Source organism: Channa argus, unplaced genomic scaffold (genome assembly GCF_033026475.1).
Source record: "Channa argus isolate prfri unplaced genomic scaffold, Channa argus male v1.0 Contig014, whole genome shotgun sequence".
In the NCBI taxonomy this organism is placed as follows: Eukaryota; Metazoa; Chordata; class Actinopteri; order Anabantiformes; family Channidae; genus Channa; species Channa argus.
Window position 1 is genome coordinate 41,826 of NW_027125233.1, and position 19,490 is coordinate 61,315.

Genomic DNA, 19,490 nt, shown 5'->3' on the forward strand with positions numbered 1-19,490 from the left:
AGCTAGCGAGGCTCTTTCTGGCATCAGCACCTGTTTGCTGTTCTTGGTTTCCAAACCTTATTTAGCATTTTTGAATTGTTAGGTTTTGTGCCGTGGTTTTGTTTATAAATTGTATATTTTGTAAATAGTATTAAATCTGTAGGGGTGAACTGCCATTTTCTTTGGACTGTTTTCACATTAGGGAGTTAGGGTTAGCGACTGTCTTTTGGTTTGTTTATTTCTATCAGGCTAGCTAGCGCTTTCTGTGGGAAATGGCTTATTTTGTTTATTATGTTGGCCTTGGTTCGCCCTGAGTTGTAGTGTCATGTTTTGTTTGACACTTTCTTTCGTTTAAAATAAATATCATTCTGTTGGAACATCTCAATCCTGGATTTTGGTTTGAGGATCGGAGAGGGAACATGCAAATTTATCTTTGTATGTTTCACCCTGACCCCCTAGACAGGGGCGTAACAGACCAGTACAGTTATAGTACTTTGTACTTTGCCACATTTATCTTCTTCTTAGCAAGTGTCATGCATTCTGCTTCTCCAGCGTTTTTAAGAGCTGTTGATGATGTCAAATGCAGCTTACGGCCACACCGCTCTCTAAGCGCCCGATCTCGTCCGATCTCGGCAGCCAAATAGAGCCGGGCCTGGTTAGTACTTGGTAGGAAGACCGCCTGGGAATACCAGGTGCTATAAGCTTTTTTGCTTGGGTTTACGGGCAGCACAAGCTGGTGTTACTGCCTATTTATTCATAGAAATTGTTCTATATTTTCATCAAATTTTGTTCTTTTATTGCTGTTTTGCTACTTTATTGGTTTGCCAACCATCGTGCTTCATTACTAGTAGACCATGTTACGGTCCTGGCCATATGTGTTGTTTTTATTTTCTTGTTCTTATAGGTGCCCTGCCTGATTGGCCGGATTTGGGGGAAGTACAGGAAGCTGATTGGTCCATCCTACACTTCCTGGAGTTTTAAAAGTACGGTTCCCAACAGCTAGCGAGGCTCTTTCTGGCATCAGCACCTGTTTGCTGTTCTTGGTTTCCAAACCTTATTTAGCATTTTTGAATTGTTAGGTTTTGTGCCGTGGTTTTGTTTATAAATTGTATATTTTGTAAATAGTATTAAATCTGTAGGGGTGAACTGCCATTTTCTTTGGACTGTTTTCACATCAGGGAGTTAGGGTTAGCGACTGTCTTTTGGTTTGTTTATTTCTATCAGGCTAGCTAGCACTTTCTGTGGGAAATGGCTTATTTTGTTTATTATGTTGGCCTTGGTTCGCCCTGAGTTGTAGTGTCATGTTTTGTTTGACACTTTCTTTCTTTTAAAATAAATATCATTCTGTTGGAACATCTCGATCCTGGATTTTGATTTGGGGATCGGAGAGGGAACATGCTAATTTATCTTTGTATGTTGCACCCTGAGCCCCTAGACAGGGGCGTAACCGACCAGTACAGTTATAGTACTTTGTACTTTGCCACATTTATCTTCTTCTTAGCAAGTGTCATGCATTCTGCTTCTCGAGCGTTTTTAAGAGCTGTTGATGATGTCAAATGCAGCTTACGGCCACACCGCTCTCTGAGCGCCCGATCTCGTCCGATCTCGGCAGCCAAATAGGGCCGGGCCTGGTTAGTACTTGGTAGGAAGACCGCCTGGGAATACCAGGTGCTGTAAGCTTTTTTGCTTGGGTTTACGGGCAGCACAAGCTGGTGTTACTGCCTATTTATTCATAGAAATTGTCCTATATTTTCATCAAATTTTGTTCTTTCATTGCTGTTTTGCTACTTTATTGGTTTGCCAACCATCGTGCTTCATTACTAGTAGACCATGTTACGGTCCTGGCCATATGTGTTGTTTTTATTTTCTTGTTCTTATAGGTGCCCTGCCTGATTGGCCGGATTTGGGGGCAGTACAGGAAGCTGATTGGTCCATCCTACACTTCCTGGAGTTTTAAAAGTACGGTTCCCAACAGCTAGCGAGGCTCTTTCTGGCATCAGCACCTGTTTGCTGTACTTGGTTTCCAAATCTTATGTAGCATTTTTGAATTGTTAGGTTTTGTGCCGTGGTTTTGTTTATAAATTGTATATTTTGTAAATAGTATTAAATCTGTAGGGGTGGACTGCCATTTTCTTTTGATTGTTTTCTCTTGTTTTCACATTAGGGAGTTAGGGTTAGCGACTGTCTTTTGGTTTGTTTATTTCTATCAGGCTAGCTAGCGCTTTCTGTGGGAAATGGTTTATTTTGTTTATTATGTTGGCCTTGGTTCGCCCTGAGTTGTAGTGTCATGTTTTGTTTGACACTTTCTTTTGTTTAAAATAAATATCATTCTGTTGGAACATCTCAATCCTGGATTTTGGTTTGAGGATCGGAGAGGGAACATGCAAATTTATCTTTGTATGTTTCACCCTGACCCCCTAGACAGGGGCGTAACAGACCAGTACAGTTATAGTACTTTGTACTTTGCCACATTTATCTTCTTCTTAGCAAGTGTCATGCATTCTGCTTCTCCAGCGTTTTTAAGAGCTGTTGATGATGTCAAATGCAGCTTACGGCCACACCGCTCTCTAAGCGCCCGATCTCGTCCGATCTCGGCAGCCAAATAGAGCCGGGCCTGGTTAGTACTTGGTAGGAAGACCGCCTGGGAATACCAGGTGCTGTAAGCTTTTTTGCTTGGGTTTACGGGCAGCACAAGCTGGTGTTACTGCCTATTTATTCATAGAAATTGTTCTATATTTTCATCAAATTTTGTTCTTTCATTGCTGTTTTGCTACTTTATTGGTTTGCCAACCATCGTGCTTCATTACTAGTAGACCATGTTACGGTCCTGGCCATATGTGTTGTTTTTATTTTCTTGTTCTTATAGGTGCCCTGCCTGATTGGCCGGATTTGGGGGAAGTACAGGAAGCTGATTGGTCCATCCTACACTTCCTGGAGTTTTAAAAGTACAGTTCCCAACAGCTAGCGAGGCTCTTTCTGGCATCAGCACCTGTTTGCTGTTCTTGGTTTCCAAACCTTATTTAGCAGTTTTGAATTGTTAGGTTTTGTGCCGTGGTTTTGTTTATAAATTGTATATTTTGTAAATAGTATTAAATCTGTAGGGGTGAACTGCCATTTTCTTTGGACTGTTTTCACATTAGGGAGTTAGGGTTAGCGACTGTCTTTTGGTTTGTTTATTTCTATCAGGCTAGCTAGCACTTTCTGTGGGAAATGGCTTATTTTGTTTATTATGTTGGCCTTGGTTCGCCCTGAGTTGTAGTGTCATGTTTTGTTTGACACTTTCTTTCGTTTAAAATAAATATCATTCTGTTGGAACATCTCGATCCTGGATTTTGGTTTGGGGATCGGAGAGGGAACATGCTAATTTATCTTTGTATGTTGCACCCTGAGCCCCTAGACAGGGGCGTAACCGACCAGTACAGTTATAGTACTTTGTACTTTGCCACATTTATCTTCTTCTTAGCAAGTGTCATGCATTCTGCTTCTCCAGCGTTTTTAAGAGCTGTTGATGATGTCAAATGCAGCTTACGGCCACACCGCTCTTTAAGCGCTCGATCTCGTCCGATCTCGGCAGCCAAATAGGGCCGGGCCTGGTTAGTACTTGGTAGGAAGACCGCCTGGGAATACCAGGTGCTGTAAGCTTTTTTGCTTGGGTTTACGGGCAGCACAAGCTGGTGTTACTGCCTATTTATTCATAGAAATTGTTCTATATTTTCATCAAATTTTGTTCTTTCATTGCTGTTTTGCTACTTTATTGGTTTGCCAACCATCGTGCTTCATTACTAGTAGACCATGTTACGGTCCTGGCCATATGTGTTGTTTTTATTTTCTTGTTCTTATAGGTGCCCTGCATGATTGGCCGGATTTGGGGGAAGTACAGGAAGCTGATTGGTCCATCCTACACTTCCTGGAGTTTTAAAAGTACGGTTCCCAACAGCTAGCGAGGCTCTTTCTGGCATCAGCACCTGTTTGCTGTTCTTGGTTTCCAAACCTTATTTAGCATTTTTGAATTGTTAGGTTTTGTGCCGTGGTTTTGTTTATAAATTGTATATTTTGTAAATAGTATTAAATCTGTAGGGGTGAACTGCCATTTTCTTTGGACTGTTTTCACATTAGGGAGTTAGGGTTAGCGACTGTCTTTTGGTTTGTTTATTTCTATCAGGCTAGCTAGCGCTTTCTGTGGGAAATGGCTTATTTTGTTTATTATGTTGGCCTTGGTTCGCCCTGAGTTGTAGTGTCATGTTTTGTTTGACACTTTCTTTCGTTTAAAATAAATATCATTCTGTTGGAACATCTCAATCCTGGATTTTGGTTTGAGGATCGGAGAGGGAACATGCAAATTTATCTTTGTATGTTTCACCCTGACCCCCTAGACAGGGGCGTAACAGACCAGTACAGTTATAGTACTTTGTACTTTGCCACATTTATCTTCTTCTTAGCAAGTGTCATGCATTCTGCTTCTCCAGCGTTTTTAAGAGCTGTTGATGATGTCAAATGCAGCTTACGGCCACACCGCTCTCTAAGCGCCCGATCTCGTCCGATCTCGGCAGCCAAATAGAGCCGGGCCTGGTTAGTACTTGGTAGGAAGACTGCCTGGGAATACCAGGTGCTGTAAGCTTTTTTGCTTGGGTTTACGGGCAGCACAAGCTGGTGTTACTGCCTATTTATTCATAGAAATTGTTCTATATTTTCATCAAATTTTGTTCTTTCATTGCTGTTTTGCTACTTTATTGGTTTGCCAACCATCGTGCTTCATTACTAGTAGACCATGTTACGGTCCTGGCCATATGTGTTGTTTTTATTTTCTTGTTCTTATAGGTGCCCTGCCTGATTGGCCGGATTTGGGGGAAGTACAGGAAGCTGATTGGTCCATCCTACACTTCCTGGAGTTTTAAAAGTACAGTTCCCAACAGCTAGCGAGGCTCTTTCTGGCATCAGCACCTGTTTGCTGTTCTTGGTTTCCAAACCTTATTTAGCATTTTTGAATTGTTAGGTTTTGTGCCGTGGTTTTGTTTATAAATTGTATATTTTGTAAATAGTATTAAATCTGTAGGGGTGAACTGCCATTTTCTTTGGACTGTTTTCACATTAGGGAGTTAGGGTTAGCGACTGTCTTTTGGTTTGTTTATTTCTATCAGGCTAGCTAGCGCTTTCTGTGGGAAATGGCTTATTTTGTTTATTATGTTGGCCTTGGTTCGCCCTGAGTTGTAGTGTCATGTTTTGTTTGACACTTTCTTTCGTTTAAAATAAATATCATTCTGTTGGAACATCTCAATCCTGGATTTTGGTTTGAGGATCGGAGAGGGAACATGCAAATTTATCTTTGTATGTTTCACCCTGACCCCCTAGACAGGGGCGTAACAGACCAGTACAGTTATAGTACTTTGTACTTTGCCACATTTATCTTCTTCTTAGCAAGTGTCATGCATTCTGCTTCTCCAGCGTTTTTAAGAGCTGTTGATGATGTCAAATGCAGCTTACGGCCACACCGCTCTCTAAGCGCCCGATCTCGTCCGATCTCGGCAGCCAAATAGAGCCGGGCCTGGTTAGTACTTGGTAGGAAGACCGCCTGGGAATACCAGGTGCTGTAAGCTTTTTTGCTTGGGTTTACGGGCAGCACAAGCTGGTGTTACTGCCTATTTATTCATAGAAATTGTTCTATATTTTCATCAAATTTTGTTCTTTCATTGCTGTTTTGCTACTTTATTGGTTTGCCAACCATCGTGCTTCATTACTAGTAGACCATGTTACGGTCCTGGCCATATGTGTTGTTTTTATTTTCTTGTTCTTATAGGTGCCCTGCCTGATTGGCCGGATTTGGGGGAAGTACAGGAAGCTGATTGGTCCATCCTACACTTCCTGGAGTTTTAAAAGTACGGTTCCCAACAGCTAGCGAGGCTCTTTCTGGCATCAGCACCTGTTTGCTGTTCTTGGTTTCCAAACCTTATTTAGCATTTTTGAATTGTTAGGTTTTGTGCCGTGGTTTTGTTTATAAATTGTATATTTTGTAAATAGTATTAAATCTGTAGGGGTGAACTGCCATTTTCTTTGGACTGTTTTCACATTAGGGAGTTAGGGTTAGCGACTGTCTTTTGGTTTGTTTATTTCTATCAGGCTAGCTAGCGCTTTCTGTGGGAAATGGCTTATTTTGTTTATTATGTTGGCCTTGGTTCGCCCTGAGTTGTAGTGTCATGTTTTGTTTGACACTTTCTTTCGTTTAAAATAAATATCATTCTGTTGGAACATCTCAATCCTGGATTTTGGTTTGAGGATCGGAGAGGGAACATGCAAATTTATCTTTGTATGTTTCACCCTGACCCCCTAGACAGGGGCGTAACAGACCAGTACAGTTATAGTACTTTGTACTTTGCCACATTTATCTTCTTCTTAGCAAGTGTCATGCATTCTGCTTCTCCAGCGTTTTTAAGAGCTGTTGATGATGTCAAATGCAGCTTACGGCCACACCGCTCTCTAAGCGCCCGATCTCGTCCGATCTCGGCAGCCAAATAGAGCCGGGCCTGGTTAGTACTTGGTAGGAAGACCGCCTGGGAATACCAGGTGCTGTAAGCTTTTTTGCTTGGGTTTACGGGCAGCACAAGCTGGTGTTACTGCCTATTTATTCATAGAAATTGTTCTATATTTTCATCAAATTTTGTTCTTTCATTGCTGTTTTGCTACTTTATTGGTTTGCCAACCATCGTGCTTCATTACTAGTAGACCATGTTACGGTCCTGGCCATATGTGTTGTTTTTATTTTCTTGTTCTTATAGGTGCCCTGCCTGATTGGCCGGATTTGGGGGAAGTACAGGAAGCTGATTGGTCCATCCTACACTTCCTGGAGTTTTAAAAGTATGGTTCCCAACAGCTAGCGAGGCTCTTTCTGGCATCAGCACCTGTTTGCTGTTCTTGGTTTCCAAACCTTATTTAGCATTTTTGAATTGTTAGGTTTTGTGCCGTGGTTTTGTTTATAAATTGTATATTTTGTAAATAGTATTAAATCTGTAGGGGTGAACTGCCATTTTCTTTGGACTGTTTTCACATTAGGGAGTTAGGGTTAGCGACTGTCTTTTGGTTTGTTTATTTCTATCAGGCTAGCTAGCACTTTCTGTGGGAAATGGCTTATTTTGTTTATTATGTTGGCCTTGGTTCGCCCTGAGTTGTAGTGTCATGTTTTGATTGACACTTTCTTTCGTTTAAAATAAATATCATTCTGTTGGAACATCTTGATCCTGGATTTTGGTTTGGGGATCGGAGAGGGAACATGCTAATTTATCTTTGTATGTTGCACCCTGAGCCCCTAGACAGGGGCGTAACCGACCAGTACAGTTATAGTACTTTGTACTTTGCCACATTTATCTTCTTCTTAGCAAGTGTCATGCATTCTGCTTCTCCAGCGTTTTTAAGAGCTGTTGATGATGTCAAATGCAGCATACGGCCACACCGCTCTTTAAGCGCCCGATCTCGTCCGATCTCGGCAGCCAAATAGGGCCGGGCCTGGTTAGTACTTGGTAGGAAGACCGCCTGGGAATACCAGGTGCTGTAAGCTTTTTTGCTTGGGTTTACGGGCAGCACAAGCTGGTGTTACTGCCTATTTATTCATAGAAATTGTTCTATATTTTCATCAAATTTTGTTCTTTCATTGCTGTTTTGCTACTTTATTGGTTTGCCAACCATCGTGCTTCATTACTAGTAGACCATGTTACGGTCCTGGCCATATGTGTTGTTTTTATTTTCTTGTTCTTATAGGTGCCCTGCCTGATTGGCCGGATTTGGGGGAAGTACAGGAAGCTGATTGGTCCATCCTACACTTCCTGGAGTTTTAAAAGTACGGTTCCCAACAGCTAGCGAGGCTCTTTCTGGCATCAGCACCTGTTTGCTGTTCTTGGTTTCCAAACCTTATTTAGCATTTTTGAATTGTTAGGTTTTGTGCCGTGGTTTTGTTTATAAATTGTATATTTTGTAAATAGTATTAAATCTGTAGGGGTGAACTGCCATTTTCTTTGGACTGTTTTCACATTAGGGAGTTAGGGTTAGCGACTGTCTTTTGGTTTGTTTATTTCTATCAGGCTAGCTAGCGCTTTCTGTGGGAAATGGCTTATTTTGTTTATTATGTTGGCCTTGGTTCGCCCTGAGTTGTAGTGTCATGTTTTGTTTGACACTTTCTTTCGTTTAAAATAAATATCATTCTGTTGGAACATCTCGATCCTGGATTTTGGTTTGGGGATCGGAGAGGGAACATGCTAATTTATCTTTGTATGTTGCACCCTGAGCCCCTAGACAGGGGCGTAACAGACCAGTACAGTTATAGTACTTTGTACTTTGCCACATTTATCTTCTTCTTAGCAAGTGTCATGCATTCTGCTTCTCCAGCGTTTTTAAGAGCTGTTGATGATGTCAAATGCAGCTTACGGCCACACCGCTCTCTAAGCGCCCGATCTCGTCCGATCTCGGCAGCCAAATAGAGCCGGGCCTGGTTAGTACTTGGTAGGAAGACCGCCTGGGAATACCAGGTGCTGTAAGCTTTTTTGCTTGGGTTTACGGGCAGCACAAGCTGGTGTTACTGCCTATTTATTCATAGAAATTGTTCTATATTTTCATCAAATTTTGTTCTTTTATTGCTGTTTTGCTACTTTATTGGTTTGCCAACCATCGTGCTTCATTACTAGTAGACCATGTTACGGTCCTGGCCATATGTGTTGTTTTTATTTTCTTGTTCTTATAGGTGCCCTGCCTGATTGGCCGGATTTGGGGGAAGTACAGGAAGCTGATTGGTCCATCCTACACTTCCTGGAGTTTTAAAAGTACGGTTCCCAACAGCTAGCGAGGCTCTTTCTGGCATCAGCACCTGTTTGCTGTTCTTGGTTTCCAAACCTTATTTAGCATTTTTGAATTGTTAGGTTTTGTGCCGTGGTTTTGTTTATAAATTGTATATTTTGTAAATAGTATTAAATCTGTAGGGGTGAACTGCCATTTTCTTTGGACTGTTTTCACATTAGGGAGTTAGGGTTAGCGACTGTCTTTTGGTTTGTTTATTTCTATCAGGCTAGCTAGCACTTTCTGTGGGAAATGGCTTATTTTGTTTATTATGTTGGCCTTGGTTCGCCCTGAGTTGTAGTGTCATGTTTTGTTTGACACTTTCTTTCTTTTAAAATAAATATCATTCTGTTGGAACATCTCGATCCTGGATTTTGGTTTGGGGATCGGAGAGGGAACATGCTAATTTATCTTTGTATGTTGCACCCTGAGCCCCTAGACAGGGGCGTAACCGACCAGTACAGTTATAGTACTTTGTACTTTGCCACATTTATCTTCTTCTTAGCAAGTGTCATGCATTCTGCTTCTCGAGCGTTTTTAAGAGCTGTTGATGATGTCAAATGCAGCTTACGGCCACACCGCTCTCTGAGCGCCCGATCTCGTCCGATCTCGGCAGCCAAATAGGGCCGGGCCTGGTTAGTACTTGGTAGGAAGACCGCCTGGGAATACCAGGTGCTGTAAGCTTTTTTGCTTGGGTTTACGGGCAGCACAAGCTGGTGTTACTGCCTATTTATTCATAGAAATTGTCCTATATTTTCATCAAATTTTGTTCTTTCATTGCTGTTTTGCTACTTTATTGGTTTGCCAACCATCGTGCTTCATTACTAGTAGACCATGTTACGGTCCTGGCCATATGTGTTGTTTTTATTTTCTTGTTCTTATAGGTGCCCTGCCTGATTGGCCGGATTTGGGGGCAGTACAGGAAGCTGATTGGTCCATCCTACAATTCCTGGAGTTTTAAAAGTACGGTTCCCAACAGCTAGCGAGGCTCTTTCTGGCATCAGCACCTGTTTGCTGTACTTGGTTTCCAAATCTTATGTAGCATTTTTGAATTGTTAGGTTTTGTGCCGTGGTTTTGTTTATAAATTGTATATTTTGTAAATAGTATTAAATCTGTAGGGGTGGACTGCCATTTTCTTTTGATTGTTTTCTCTTGTTTTCACATTAGGGAGTTAGGGTTAGCGACTGTCTTTTGGTTTGTTTATTTCTATCAGGCTAGCTAGCGCTTTCTGTGGGAAATGGTTTATTTTGTTTATTATGTTGGCCTTGGTTCGCCCTGAGTTGTAGTGTCATGTTTTGTTTGACACTTTCTTTTGTTTAAAATAAATATCATTCTGTTGGAACATCTCAATCCTGGATTTTGGTTTGAGGATCGGAGAGGGAACATGCAAATTTATCTTTGTATGTTTCACCCTGACCCCCTAGACAGGGGCGTAACAGACCAGTACAGTTATAGTACTTTGTACTTTGCCACATTTATCTTCTTCTTAGCAAGTGTCATGCATTCTGCTTCTCCAGCGTTTTTAAGAGCTGTTGATGATGTCAAATGCAGCTTACGGCCACACCGCTCTTTAAGCGCCCGATCTCGTCCGATCTCGGCAGCCAAATAGGGCCGGGCCTGGTTAGTACTTGGTAGGAAGACCGCCTGGGAATACCAGGTGCTGTAAGCTTTTTTGCTTGGGTTTACGGGCAGCACAAGCTGGTGTTACTGCCTATTTATTCATAGAAATTGTTCTATATTTTCATCAAATTTTGTTCTTTCATTGCTGTTTTGCTACTTTATTGGTTTGCCAACCATCGTGCTTCATTACTAGTAGACCATGTTACGGTCCTGGCCATATGTGTTGTTTTTATTTTCTTGTTCTTATAGGTGCCCTGCCTGATTGGCCGGATTTGGGGGAAGTACAGGAAGCTGATTGGTCCATCCTACACTTCCTGGAGTTTTAAAAGTACGGTTCCCAACAGCTAGCGAGGCTCTTTCTGGCATCAGCACCTGTTTGCTGTTCTTGGTTTCCAAACCTTATTTAGCATTTTTGAATTGTTAGGTTTTGTGCCGTGGTTTTGTTTATAAATTGTATATTTTGTAAATAGTATTAAATCTGTAGGGGTGAACTGCCATTTTCTTTGGACTGTTTTCACATTAGGGAGTTAGGGTTAGCGACTGTCTTTTGGTTTGTTTATTTCTATCAGGCTAGCTAGCGCTTTCTGTGGGAAATGGCTTATTTTGTTTATTATGTTGGCCTTGGTTCGCCCTGAGTTGTAGTGTCATGTTTTGTTTGACACTTTCTTTCGTTTAAAATAAATATCATTCTGTTGGAACATCTCAATCCTGGATTTTGGTTTGAGGATCGGAGAGGGAACATGCAAATTTATCTTTGTATGTTTCACCCTGACCCCCTAGACAGGGGCGTAACAGACCAGTACAGTTATAGTACTTTGTACTTTGCCACATTTATCTTCTTCTTAGCAAGTGTCATGCATTCTGCTTCTCCAGCGTTTTTAAGAGCTGTTGATGATGTCAAATGCAGCTTACGGCCACACCGCTCTCTAAGCGCCCGATCTCGTCCGATCTCGGCAGCCAAATAGAGCCGGGCCTGGTTAGTACTTGGTAGGAAGACCGCCTGGGAATACCAGGTGCTGTAAGCTTTTTTGCTTGGGTTTACGGGCAGCACAAGCTGGTGTTACTGCCTATTTATTCATAGAAATTGTTCTATATTTTCATCAAATTTTGTTCTTTCATTGCTGTTTTGCTACTTTATTGGTTTGCCAACCATCGTGCTTCATTACTAGTAGACCATGTTACGGTCCTGGCCATATGTGTTGTTTTTATTTTCTTGTTCTTATAGGTGCCCTGCCTGATTGGCCGGATTTGGGGGAAGTACAGGAAGCTGATTGGTCCATCCTACACTTCCTGGAGTTTTAAAAGTACAGTTCCCAACAGCTAGCGAGGCTCTTTCTGGCATCAGCACCTGTTTGCTGTTCTTGGTTTCCAAACCTTATTTAGCAGTTTTGAATTGTTAGGTTTTGTGCCGTGGTTTTGTTTATAAATTGTATATTTTGTAAATAGTATTAAATCTGTAGGGGTGAACTGCCATTTTCTTTGGACTGTTTTCACATTAGGGAGTTAGGGTTAGCGACTGTCTTTTGGTTTGTTTATTTCTATCAGGCTAGCTAGCACTTTCTGTGGGAAATGGCTTATTTTGTTTATTATGTTGGCCTTGGTTCGCCCTGAGTTGTAGTGTCATGTTTTGTTTGACACTTTCTTTCGTTTAAAATAAATATCATTCTGTTGGAACATCTCGATCCTGGATTTTGGTTTGGGGATCGGAGAGGGAACATGCTAATTTATCTTTGTATGTTGCACCCTGAGCCCCTAGACAGGGGCGTAACCGACCAGTACAGTTATAGTACTTTGTACTTTGCCACATTTATCTTCTTCTTAGCAAGTGTCATGCATTCTGCTTCTCCAGCGTTTTTAAGAGCTGTTGATGATGTCAAATGCAGCTTACGGCCACACCGCTCTTTAAGCGCCCGATCTCGTCCGATCTCGGCAGCCAAATAGGGCCGGGCCTGGTTAGTACTTGGTAGGAAGACCGCCTGGGAATACCAGGTGCTGTAAGCTTTTTTGCTTGGGTTTACGGGCAGCACAAGCTGGTGTTACTGCCTATTTATTCATAGAAATTGTTCTATATTTTCATCAAATTTTGTTCTTTCATTGCTGTTTTGCTACTTTATTGGTTTGCCAACCATCGTGCTTCATTACTAGTAGACCATGTTACGGTCCTGGCCATATGTGTTGTTTTTATTTTCTTGTTCTTATAGGTGCCCTGCATGATTGGCCGGATTTGGGGGAAGTACAGGAAGCTGATTGGTCCATCCTACACTTCCTGGAGTTTTAAAAGTACGGTTCCCAACAGCTAGCGAGGCTCTTTCTGGCATCAGCACCTGTTTGCTGTTCTTGGTTTCCAAACCTTATTTAGCATTTTTGAATTGTTAGGTTTTGTGCCGTGGTTTTGTTTATAAATTGTATATTTTGTAAATAGTATTAAATCTGTAGGGGTGAACTGCCATTTTCTTTGGACTGTTTTCACATTAGGGAGTTAGGGTTAGCGACTGTTTTTTGGTTTGTTTATTTCTATCAGGCTAGCTAGCGCTTTCTGTGGGAAATGGCTTATTTTGTTTATTATGTTGGCCTTGGTTCGCCCTGAGTTGTAGTGTCATGTTTTGTTTGACACTTTCTTTCGTTTAAAATAAATATCATTCTGTTGGAACATCTCAATCCTGGATTTTGGTTTGAGGATCGGAGAGGGAACATGCAAATTTATCTTTGTATGTTTCACCCTGACCCCCTAGACAGGGGCGTAACAGACCAGTACAGTTATAGTACTTTGTACTTTGCCACATTTATCTTCTTCTTAGCAAGTGTCATGCATTCTGCTTCTCCAGCGTTTTTAAGAGCTGTTGATGATGTCAAATGCAGCTTACGGCCACACCGCTCTCTAAGCGCCCGATCTCGTCCGATCTCGGCAGCCAAATAGAGCCGGGCCTGGTTAGTACTTGGTAGGAAGACTGCCTGGGAATACCAGGTGCTGTAAGCTTTTTTGCTTGGGTTTACGGGCAGCACAAGCTGGTGTTACTGCCTATTTATTCATAGAAATTGTTCTATATTTTCATCAAATTTTGTTCTTTCATTGCTGTTTTGCTACTTTATTGGTTTGCCAACCATCGTGCTTCATTACTAGTAGACCATGTTACGGTCCTGGCCATATGTGTTGTTTTTATTTTCTTGTTCTTATAGGTGCCCTGCCTGATTGGCCGGATTTGGGGGAAGTACAGGAAGCTGATTGGTCCATCCTACACTTCCTGGAGTTTTAAAAGTACAGTTCCCAACAGCTAGCGAGGCTCTTTCTGGCATCAGCACCTGTTTGCTGTTCTTGGTTTCCAAACCTTATTTAGCATTTTTGAATTGTTAGGTTTTGTGCCGTGGTTTTGTTTATAAATTGTATATTTTGTAAATAGTATTAAATCTGTAGGGGTGAACTGCCATTTTCTTTGGACTGTTTTCACATTAGGGAGTTAGGGTTAGCGACTGTCTTTTGGTTTGTTTATTTCTATCAGGCTAGCTAGCGCTTTCTGTGGGAAATGGCTTATTTTGTTTATTATGTTGGCCTTGGTTCGCCCTGAGTTGTAGTGTCATGTTTTGTTTGACACTTTCTTTCGTTTAAAATAAATATCATTCTGTTGGAACATCTCAATCCTGGATTTTGGTTTGAGGATCGGAGAAGGAACATGCAAATTTATCTTTGTATGTTTCACCCTGACCCCCTAGACAGGGGCGTAACAGACCAGTACAGTTATAGTACTTTGTACTTTGCCACATTTATCTTCTTCTTAGCAAGTGTCATGCATTCTGCTTCTCCAGCGTTTTTAAGAGCTGTTGATGATGTCAAATGCAGCTTACAGCCACACCGCTCTCTAAGCGCCCGATCTCGTCCGATCTCGGCAGCCAAATAGAGCCGGGCCTGGTGAGTACTTGGTAGGAAGACCGCCTGGGAATACCAGGTGCTGTAAGCTTTTTTGCTTGGGTTTACGGGCAGCACAAGCTGGTGTTACTGCCTATTTATTCATAGAAATTGTTCTATATTTTCATCAAATTTTGTTCTTTCATTGCTGTTTTGCTACTTTATTGGTTTGCCAACCATCGTGCTTCATTACTAGTAGACCATGTTACGGTCCTGGCCATATGTGTTGTTTTTATTTTCTTGTTCTTATAGGTGCCCTGCCTGATTGGCCGGATTTGGGGGAAGTACAGGAAGCTGATTGGTCCATCCTACACTTCCTGGAGTTTTAAAAGTACGGTTCCCAACAGCTAGCGAGGCTCTTTCTGGCATCAGCACCTGTTTGCTGTTCTTGGTTTCCAAACCTTATTTAGCATTTTTGAATTGTTAGGTTTTGTGCCGTGGTTTTGTTTATAAATTGTATATTTTGTAAATAGTATTAAATCTGTAGGGGTGAACTGCCATTTTCTTTGGACTGTTTTCACATTAGGGAGTTAGGGTTAGCGACTGTCTTTTGGTTTGTTTATTTCTATCAGGCTAGCTAGCGCTTTCTGTGGGAAATGGCTTATTTTGTTTATTATGTTGGCCTTGGTTCGCCCTGAGTTGTAGTGTCATGTTTTGTTTGACACTTTCTTTCGTTTAAAATAAATATCATTCTGTTGGAACATCTCAATCCTGGATTTTGGTTTGAGGATCGGAGAGGGAACATGCAAATTTATCTTTGTATGTTTCACCCTGACCCCCTAGACAGGGGCGTAACAGACCAGTACAGTTATAGTACTTTGTACTTTGCCACATTTATCTTCTTCTTAGCAAGTGTCATGCATTCTGCTTCTCCAGCGTTTTTAAGAGCTGTTGATGATGTCAAATGCAGCTTACGGCCACACCGCTCTCTAAGCGCCCGATCTCGTCCGATCTCGGCAGCCAAATAGAGCCGGGCCTGGTGAGTACTTGGTAGGAAGACCGCCTGGGAATACCAGGTGCTGTAAGCTTTTTTGCTTGGGTTTACGGGCAGCACAAGCTGGTGTTACTGCCTATTTATTCATAGAAATTGTTCTATATTTTCATCAAATTTTGTTCTTTCATTGCTGTTTTGCTACTTTATTGGTTTGCCAACCATCGTGCTTCATTACTAGTAGACCATGTTACGGTCCTGGCCATATGTGCTGTTTTTATTTTCTTGTTCTTATAGGTGCCCTGCCTGATTGGCCGGATTTGGGGGAAGTACAGGAAGCTGATTGGTCCATCCTACACTTCCTGGAGTTTTAAAAGTACGGTTCCCAACAGCTAGCGAGGCTCTTTCTGGCATCAGCACCTGTTTGCTGTTCTTGGGTTCCAAATCTTATTTAGCATTTTTGAATTGTTAGGTTTTGTGCCGTGGTTTTGTTTATAAATTGTATATTTTGTAAATAGTATTAAATCTGTAGGGGTGAACTGCCATTTTCTTTGGACTGTTTTCACATTAGGGAGTTAGGGTTAGCGACTGTCTTTTGGTTTGTTTATTTCTATCAGGCTAGCTAGCACTTTCTGTGGGAAATGGCTTATTTTGTTTATTATGTTGGCCTTGGTTCGCCCTGAGTTGTAGTGTCATGTTTTGTTTGACACTTTCTTTCGTTTAAAATAAATATCATTCTGTTGGAACATCTCAATCCTGGATTTTGGTTTGGGGATCGGAGAGGGAACATGCTAATTTATCATTGTATGTTGCACCCTGAGCCCCTAGACAGGGGCGTAACAGACCAGTACAGTTATAGTACTTTGTACTTTGCCACATTTATCTTCTTCTTAGCAAGTGTCATGCATTCTGCTTCTCCAGCGTTTTTAAGAGCTGTTGATGATGTCAAATGCAGCATACGGCCACACCGCTCTTTAAGCGCCCGATCTCGTCCGATCTCGGCAGCCAAATAGGGCCGGGCCTGGTTAGTACTTGGTAGGAAGACCGCCTGGGAATACCAGGTGCTGTAAGCTTTTTTGCTTGGGTTTACGGGCAGCACAAGCTGGTGTTACTGCCTATTTATTCATAGAAATTGTTCTATATTTTCATCAAATTTTGTTCTTTCATTGCTGTTTTGCTACTTTATTGGTTTGCCAACCATCGTGCTTCATTACTAGTAGACCATGTTACGGTCCTGGCCATATGTGTTGTTTTTATTTTCTTGTTCTTATAGGTGCCCTGCCTGATTGGCCGGATTTGGGGGAAGTACAGGAAGCTGATTGGTCCATCCTACACTTCCTGGAGTTTTAAAAGTACGGTTCCCAACAGCTAGCGAGGCTCTTTCTGGCATCAGCACCTGTTTGCTGTTCTTGGTTTCCAAACCTTATTTAGCATTTTTGAATTGTTAGGTTTTGTGCCGTGGTTTTGTTTATAAATTGTATATTTTGTAAATAGTATTAAATCTGTAGGGGTGAACTGCCATTTTCTTTGGACTGTTTTCACATTAGGGAGTTAGGGTTAGCGACTGTCTTTTGGTTTGTTTATTTCTATCAGGCTAGCTAGCGCTTTCTGTGGGAAATGGCTTATTTTGTTTATTATGTTGGCCTTGGTTCGCCCTGAGTTGTAGTGTCATGTTTTGTTTGACACTTTCTTTCGTTTAAAATAAATATCATTCTGTTGGAACATCTCGATCCTGGATTTTGGTTTGGGGATCGGAGAGGGAACATGCTAATTTATCTTTGTATGTTGCACCCTGAGCCCCTAGACAGGGGCGTAACAGACCAGTACAGTTATAGTACTTTGTACTTTGCCACATTTATCTTCTTCTTAGCAAGTGTCATGCATTCTGCTTCTCCAGCGTTTTTAAGAGCTGTTGATGATGTCAAATGCAGCTTACGGCCACACCGCTCTCTGAGCGCCCGATCTCGTCCGATCTCGGCAGCCAAATAGGGCAGGGCCTGGTTAGTACTTGGTAGGAAGACCGCCTGGGAATACCAGGTGCTGTAAGCTTTTTTGCTTGGGTTTACGGGCAGCACAAGCTGGTGTTACTGCCTATTTATTCATAGAAATTGTTCTATATTTTCATCAAATTTTGTTCTTTCATTGCTGTTTTGCTACTTTATTGGTTTGCCAACCATCGTGCTTCATTACTAGTAGACCATGTTACGGTCCTGGCCATATGTGTTGTTTTTATTTTCTTGTTCTTATAGGTGCCCTGCCTGATTGGCCGGATTTGGGGGAAGTACAGGAAGCTGATTGGTCCATCCTACACTTCCTGGAGTTTTAAAAGTACGGTTCCCAACAGCTAGCGAGGCTCTTTCTGGCATCAGCACCTGTTTGCTGTTCTTGGTTTCCAAACCTTATTTAGCATTTTTGAATTGTTAGGTTTTGTGCCGTGGTTTTGTTTATAAATTGTATATTTTGTAAATAGTATTAAATCTGTAGGGGTGAACTGCCATTTTCTTTGGACTGTTTTCACATTAGGGAGTTAGGGTTAGCGACTGTCTTTTGGTTTGTTTATTTCTATCAGGCTAGCTAGCGCTTTCTGTGGGAAATGGCTTATTTTGTTTATTATGTTGGCCTTGGTTCGCCCTGAGTTGTAGTGTCATGTTTTGTTTGACACTTTCTTTCGTTTAAAATAAATATCATTCTGTTGGAACATCTCAATCCTGGATTTTGGTTTGAGGATCGGAGAGGGAACATGCAAATTTATCTTTGTATGTTTCACCCTGACCCCCTAGACAGGGGCGTAACAGACCAGTACAGTTATAGTACTTTGTACTTTGCCACATTTATCTTCTTCTTAGCAAGTGTCATGCATTCTGCTTCTCCAGCGTTTTTAAGAGCTGTTGATGATGTCAAATGCAGCTTACGGCCACACCGCTCTTTAAGCGCCCGATCTCGTCCGATCTCGGCAGCCAAATAGGGCCGGGCCTGGTTAGTACTTGGTAGGAAGACCGCCTGGGAATACCAGGTGCTGTAAGCTTTTTTGCTTGGGTTTACGGGCAGCACAAGCTGGTGTTACTGCCTATTTATTCATAGAAAATGTTCTATATTTTCATCAAATTTTGTTCTTTCATTGCTGTTTTGCTACTTTAATGGTTTGCCAACCATCGTGCTTCATTACTAGTAGACCATGTTACGGTCCTGGCCATATGTGTTGTTTTTATTTTCTTGTTCTTATAGGTGCCCTGCCTGATTGGCCGGATTTGGGGGAAGTACAGGAAGCTGATTGGTCCATGCTACACTTCCTGGAGTTTTAAAAGTACGGTTCCCAACAGCTAGCGAGGCTCTTTCTGGCAGTAGCACCTGTTTGCTGTTCTTGGTTTCCAAATCTTATTTAGCATTTTTGAATTGTTAGGTTTTGTGCCGTGGTTTTGTTTATAAATTGTATATTTTGTAAATAGTATTAAATCTGTAGGGGTGGACTGCCATTTTCTTTTGATTGTTTTCTCTTGTTTTCACATTAGGGAGTTAGGGTTAGCGACTGTCTTTTGGTTTGTTTATTTCTATCATGCTAGCTAGCACTTTCTGTGGGAAATGGATTATTTTGTTTATTATGTTGGCCTTGGTTCGCCCTGAGTTGTAGTGTCATGTTTTGTTTGACACTTTCTTTCGTTTAAAATAAATATCATTCTGTTGGAACATCTCAATCCTGGATTTTGGTTTGAGGATCGGAGAGGGAACATGCAAATTTATCTTTGTATGTTTCACCCTGACCCCCTAGACAGGGGCGTAACAGACCAGTACAGTTATAGTACTTTGTACTTTGCCACATTTATCTTCTTCTTAGCAAGTGTCATGCATTCTGCTTCTCCAGCGTTTTTAAGAGCTGTTGATGATGTCAAATGCAGCTTACGGCCACACCGCTCTCTAAGCGCCCGATCTCGTCCGATCTCGGCAGCCAAATAGAGCCGGGCCTGGTAAGTACTTGGTAGGAAGACCGCCTGGGAATACCAGGTGCTGTAAGCTTTTTTGCTTGGGTTTACGGGCAGCACAAGCTGGTGTTACTGCCTATTAATTCATAGAAATTGTTCTATATTTTCATCAAATTTTGTTCTTTCATTGCTGTTTTGCTACTTTATTGGTTTGCCAACCATCGTGCTTCATTACTAGTAGACCATGTTACGGTCCTGGCCATATGTGTTGTTTTTATTTTCTTGTTCTTATAGGTGCCCTGCCTGATTGGCCGGATTGGGGGGCAG

The 19,490-nt window shown here is 41.7% G+C and overlaps 20 pseudogenes; all 20 read left to right on the forward strand.

The window, feature by feature from the left end:
* The first annotated feature begins 564 nt into the window (after window positions 1-564).
* LOC137112441 (5S ribosomal RNA) lies at window positions 565-683 on the forward strand (annotated as a pseudogene).
* Window positions 684-1,540: 857 nt separating this feature from the next.
* LOC137113207 (5S ribosomal RNA) lies at window positions 1,541-1,659 on the forward strand (annotated as a pseudogene).
* Window positions 1,660-2,526: 867 nt separating this feature from the next.
* LOC137112449 (5S ribosomal RNA) lies at window positions 2,527-2,645 on the forward strand (annotated as a pseudogene).
* Window positions 2,646-3,502: 857 nt separating this feature from the next.
* LOC137113175 (5S ribosomal RNA) lies at window positions 3,503-3,621 on the forward strand (annotated as a pseudogene).
* An 857-nt stretch (window positions 3,622-4,478) lies between these two features.
* Window positions 4,479-4,597, forward strand: LOC137113199 (5S ribosomal RNA; annotated as a pseudogene).
* An 857-nt stretch (window positions 4,598-5,454) lies between these two features.
* LOC137112460 (5S ribosomal RNA) lies at window positions 5,455-5,573 on the forward strand (annotated as a pseudogene).
* Window positions 5,574-6,430: 857 nt separating this feature from the next.
* LOC137112471 (5S ribosomal RNA) lies at window positions 6,431-6,549 on the forward strand (annotated as a pseudogene).
* An 857-nt stretch (window positions 6,550-7,406) lies between these two features.
* Window positions 7,407-7,525, forward strand: LOC137112428 (5S ribosomal RNA; annotated as a pseudogene).
* Window positions 7,526-8,382: 857 nt separating this feature from the next.
* On the forward strand, window positions 8,383-8,501 carry LOC137112484 (5S ribosomal RNA; annotated as a pseudogene).
* Window positions 8,502-9,358: 857 nt separating this feature from the next.
* LOC137113208 (5S ribosomal RNA) lies at window positions 9,359-9,477 on the forward strand (annotated as a pseudogene).
* An 867-nt stretch (window positions 9,478-10,344) lies between these two features.
* LOC137112963 (5S ribosomal RNA) lies at window positions 10,345-10,463 on the forward strand (annotated as a pseudogene).
* Window positions 10,464-11,320: 857 nt separating this feature from the next.
* On the forward strand, window positions 11,321-11,439 carry LOC137112496 (5S ribosomal RNA; annotated as a pseudogene).
* Window positions 11,440-12,296: 857 nt separating this feature from the next.
* Window positions 12,297-12,415, forward strand: LOC137112965 (5S ribosomal RNA; annotated as a pseudogene).
* Window positions 12,416-13,272: 857 nt separating this feature from the next.
* Window positions 13,273-13,391, forward strand: LOC137113200 (5S ribosomal RNA; annotated as a pseudogene).
* Window positions 13,392-14,248: 857 nt separating this feature from the next.
* Window positions 14,249-14,367, forward strand: LOC137113195 (5S ribosomal RNA; annotated as a pseudogene).
* Window positions 14,368-15,224: 857 nt separating this feature from the next.
* Window positions 15,225-15,343, forward strand: LOC137113190 (5S ribosomal RNA; annotated as a pseudogene).
* Window positions 15,344-16,200: 857 nt separating this feature from the next.
* On the forward strand, window positions 16,201-16,319 carry LOC137112429 (5S ribosomal RNA; annotated as a pseudogene).
* Window positions 16,320-17,176: 857 nt separating this feature from the next.
* On the forward strand, window positions 17,177-17,295 carry LOC137113191 (5S ribosomal RNA; annotated as a pseudogene).
* An 857-nt stretch (window positions 17,296-18,152) lies between these two features.
* Window positions 18,153-18,271, forward strand: LOC137112966 (5S ribosomal RNA; annotated as a pseudogene).
* Window positions 18,272-19,138: 867 nt separating this feature from the next.
* Window positions 19,139-19,257, forward strand: LOC137113118 (5S ribosomal RNA; annotated as a pseudogene).
* Window positions 19,258-19,490: the final 233 nt, after the last annotated feature.